Raw genomic sequence first — 5,000 nt, 5'->3', positions numbered from 1 at the left:
AGGACTTTCGCCCGGTCGTGCTTTATTCGACTAAAGACGGAGTGCTACCTGGGTCTTCGCCTTGGCCAGGCGTTCGACTCTTGGTACTCATCCCGTTACCGTGCCTCTCTCTCTCTCTCTCTGTTTCTCCTCCCATCCCTCACCCCAAAAGTACGTTGGTTAATGATTTATCCCCCCCACACTTTACTTTCTGCAATCGGTTAATGAGATGGCACCTCACAGGTGGGGCGGGGTGGGGCGCTTGCCTTATGCCGTGGACGGGGACAGGGGCGCGCGGTTCCCGCAGCATCTGCCAGTCAGTTTTCGATTCGCTGCACATGGTGAATGCAAGTTGCTGGTTAATGAGTTGGTACCGCAGACATTGGTTAATGAGTTGCCACTTCAACTTGGGGCTGCGCTTGGTTGAAATAAGTGTTGTCGGGCTTAATAGTCGCCAAGGGGGTGCATGACAGGAAGTAGCCGGCTTTGAGCGTGTGTTTCCGGTGTTGTTTTTCAATTGATGTCGATCGGGGTGAGGGAAGGGAGGTCTCTGAGCTTGTGCGGGCGGCGGTGAGGGGTGATTTGTGGTGGTGCAGGGAGAATGCCGATGGGGTTTAATCAGTGTCAGTAGCCGGGAAGGAGGGCGTATTTGCGGTGTGGCTTTTAAAGTGATGTCGACAGGGCGGCGGAGGGCAATTTGCTGCTGGTCGTGGTGGTGCTGGTCGCCGTTGTTGTTGGGCTGGCGGCATGAAGCTGCTTGAGCGACCAATGGTCTGCTGCGTCATTGGGGGTGCATCTTGTAACCTGTGCCGGCAGCCAGGGATGCTGAATGGCGGAGCGGCCTGCAAGCCGAGCGCCTTTCTTCGGAAGCGGGCTTGATCGGCCAGCCGGCGGGTGGAAACTTCGGTCGGCCAGTTCTGGCTGTCTGATGCGGCCGGGGCCGAAATGCGGATCTCTCCGCCGTCCCGTGTCGGACCGCTGTCGGCCATACCTCGTTGGAAAGCGGCGGCGACGCCGCAGGCGGCGGTGTCAGCCCGCTCCCGCATGGACGAGGCACGGCGTCGCTAGGCCGCTTGGCCCGCCGGGCAACCGGCATCCGCTGCAGTCTTTGGGCAGTAACATGACGACGCAACGTGGCAACTGGCGCGGGAAAAGAGCGTCCGCTGCGGCCGGACGGGTCGCACCGGAGGCCAGCGACGGCGTGCGGCCGGCTCTTTGGCCGGCGGAGGTGCAGCCGTTGGCTGGAGACCGCTTTCCGACGGCTATCTCCGCTGGTCGGCCAGCTGTGCTCGTCGGGTGCGCGGCGCGGGGAAGAGGAAGGCAAGCGGCATCGAACGCTACCACATTCCTGCGGGCCGACCCGAAGCCGAGCGCGCTGGAAGTCCGCGAAATGCAACCGGAGAAGAAAGTCTGAATGTGGCAACTGATGAACTGAAAATTGTCGGCGGCAAATGGTTAACCAAATGGGTTGAAGGTGGCAAACCATTAACCGAAAACTCTGGCAAATGGTTAACCGGCGTGTTAAGATGGTATCTTTAATAAAAGACGGAAATGACGAAGCCAACATAGCCAAACGAAGGCGGGGACGTTAGTGTGGCAGAAGGGCATGTCTTTAAGCCGTCGGGCGAATGTCCCTGCCAGTTGGAATCTTTTCGGGAAAAAGGGTGAAAAAATCGGAAAGGCCTAGCCGTCCGCCGTGGGGTGCGTTCGCTCGGGCTCGGCCAGCCGCGTCGATGGGTGCCGGAACGGTGCGGCTGCGCTCCGGGAGTGCGGAGATACGGCCTGTCAAGTTTCGTCCCGGAAGTCTGGATGGAGCAAAATCCGAAGCCGTTTGCGGGAAATTAGTTCCAGGGCTCGGCGACCGAAGTCAAATCCGTCCCGCCAACTTGACACTTGTCATTTCTGTCCTTGGGGGTTGGCGGGGTACCTGCACAGAGGTAGGAGGTGGCTGATCGAGAATTGGTGAGTTTTCCAAAGTCACGTCTCGAGCCTCCAGGTCTGCAGAGACCGACCAGGGCTGCCGCCCAACCGACTATTCACCCTTTTTGGGCGGGAATTTTTTCCATTTTTGCCCATTTTTCGGGTTTTTGGTCGGGCTTCAAAAACGGCAGCCCGAGGCCTGGCAGAGGCCGGGGCATGTCCCCGGTCGCGCCAGGCGGCACGCGCGACCCGATTAGGCCCCGAAAGGAGTCGGGAAATCGGCAGACCTGCCCGAGTTCAGCCCGGGGGAGGCGGGGGGCAGGTCGGTTCGGCTCAAATCATTAACCAAAGCCGAGACTTGGTCTCGCTGGCGCAACCGAAGTGCCAGGCTGGATAACTCATTAACCAGAAGGCGGCTGGAGGCAGGCAGGGCTGATGGCTGAGGCCGGGTGGAGGCCACCCGCGGCCGGGAAAGTCAAAAGTCCCGTTGTGTGGAAGTCTATGAGGTCAGATTCGGCCGCCTTACCGGGCCTTCGGTTGATGGTTTCCCGCTTGGGCAAGCGAGTCGGCCCGGCAAAGTGGCCACTTGCATTTTCTGGCAAGTGTCTGCGAACAACGTTAATGAGTTGAACCTCGGCAATTGTCGGAAGTCCCGATGAAGAAATGAAAATGCCCCTTTTGCGGGGATTTGGATGCTCATGGCCGGCAGCAGGTTGCCCGACGCCCCGCCAACTTGACACTTGTCATTTCTGTCCTTGGGGGTTGGCGGGGTATCTGCACAGAGGTAGGAGGTGGCAGAATCGAGACTTGGTGAGTTTTCCAAACAAACGTCTCGAGCCTCCAGGTCTGCAGAGACCGACCAGGGCTGCCGCCCAACCGACTATTCACCCTTTTTGGGCGGGAATTTATTCCCTTTTTGCCCATTTTTCGGGTTTTTGGTCGGGCTTCAAAAGCGGCTGCCCGAGGCCTGGCAGAGGCCGGGGCATGGTCCCCGATCGCGCCAGGCGGCTCGCGCGACGCGATTAGGCCCCGAAAGGAGTCGGGAAATCGGCAGACCTGCCCGAGTTCAGCCCGGGGGAGGCGGGGGGCAGGTCGGTTCGGCTCAAATCATTAACCAAAGCCGAGACTTGGTCTCGCTGGCGCAACCGAAGTGCCAGGCTGGATAACTCATTAACCAGAAGGCGGCTGGAGGCAGGCAGGGCTGATGGCTGAGGCCGGGTGGAGGCCACCCGCGGCCGGGAAAGTCAAAAGTCCCGTTGTGTGGAAGTCTATGAGGTCAGATTCGGCCGCCTTACCGGGCCTGCGGTTGATGGTTTCCCGCTTGGGCAAGCGAGTCGGCCCGGCAAAGTGGCCACTTGCATTTTCTGGCAAGTGTCTGCGAACAACGTTAATGAGTTGAACCTCGGCAATTGTCGGAAGTCCCGATGAAGAAATGAAAATGCCCCTTTTGCGGGGATTTGGATGCTCATGGCCGGCAGCAGGTGGCCCGACGCCCCGCCAACTTGACACTTGTCATTTCTGTCCTTGGGGGTTGGCGGGGTATCTGCACAGAGGTAGGAGGTGGCAGAATCGAGACTTGGTGAGTTTTCCAAACAAACGTCTCGAGCCTCCAGGTCTGCAGAGACCGACCAGGGCTGCCGCCCAACCGACTATTCACCCTTTTTGGGCGGGAATTTATTCCCTTTTTGCCCATTTTTCGGGTTTTTGGTCGGGCTTCAAAAGCGGCTGCCCGAGGCCTGGCAGAGGCCGGGGCATGGTCCCCGATCGCGCCAGGCGGCTCGCGCGACGCGATTAGGCCCCGAAAGGAGTCGGGAAATCGGCAGACCTGCCCGAGTTCAGCCCGGGGGAGGCGGGGGGCAGGTCGGTTCGGCTCAAATCATTAACCAAAGCCGAGACTTGGTCTCGCTGGCGCAACCGAAGTGCCAGGCTGGATAACTCATTAACCAGAAGGCGGCTGGAGGCAGGCAGGGCTGATGGCTGAGGCCGGGTGGAGGCCACCCGCGGCCGGGAAAGTCAAAAGTCCCGTTGTGTGGAAGTCTATGAGGTCAGATTCGGCCGCCTTACCGGGCCTGCGGTTGATGGTTTCCCGCTTGGGCAAGCGAGTCGGCCCGGCAAAGTGGCCACTTGCATTTTCTGGCAAGTGTCTGCGAACAACGTTAATGAGTTGAACCTCGGCAATTGTCGGAAGTCCCGATGAAGAAATGAAAATGCCCCTTTTGCGGGGATTTGGATGCTCATGGCCGGCAGCAGGTGGCCCGACGCCCCGCCAACTTGACACTTGTCATTTCTGTCCTTGGGGGTTGGCGGGGTATCTGCACAGAGGTAGGAGGTGGCAGAATCGAGACTTGGTGAGTTTTCCAAACAAACGTCTCGAGCCTCCAGGTCTGCAGAGACCGACCAGGGCTGCCGCCCAACCGACTATTCACCCTTTTTGGGCGGGAATTTATTCCCTTTTTGCCCATTTTTCGGGTTTTTGGTCGGGCTTCAAAAGCGGCTGCCCGAGGACTGGCAGAGGCCGGGGCATGGGCCCCGATCGCGCCAGGCGGCTCGCGCGACCCGATTAGGCCCCGAAAGGAGTCGGGAAATCGGCAGACCTGCCCGAGTTCAGCCCGCGGTGGCGGGGGGCAGGTCGGTTCGGCTCAAATCATTAACCAAAGCCGAGACTTGGTCTCGCTGGCGCAACCGAAGTGCCAGGCTGGATAACTCATTAACCAGAAGGCGGCTGGAGGCAGGCAGGGCTGATGGCTGAGGCCGGGTGGAGGCCACCCGCGGCCGGGAAAGTCAAAAGTCCCGTTGTGTGGAAGTCTATGAGGTCAGATTCGGCCGCCTTACCGGGCCTTCGGTTGATGGTTTCCCGCTTGGGCAAGCGAGTCGGCCCGGCAAAGTGGCCACTTGCATTTTCTGGCAAGTGTCTGCGAACAACGTTAATGAGTTGAACCTTGGAAATTGCCGGAAGTCCCGATGAAGAAATGAAAATGCCCCTTTTGCGGGGATTTGGATGCTCATGGCCGGCAGCAGGTGGCCCGACGCCCCGCCAACTTGACACTTGTCATTTCTGTCCTTGGGGGTTGGCGGGGTATCTGCACAGAGGTAGGAGGTGG

The sequence above is a fragment of the Pristiophorus japonicus genome, unplaced genomic scaffold (assembly GCF_044704955.1).
Source record: "Pristiophorus japonicus isolate sPriJap1 unplaced genomic scaffold, sPriJap1.hap1 HAP1_SCAFFOLD_2225, whole genome shotgun sequence".
Taxonomy (NCBI): domain Eukaryota; kingdom Metazoa; phylum Chordata; class Chondrichthyes; family Pristiophoridae; genus Pristiophorus; species Pristiophorus japonicus.
The sequence above is the reverse complement of the archived record's forward strand: the minus strand, read 5'-3'. Positions refer to the sequence as shown.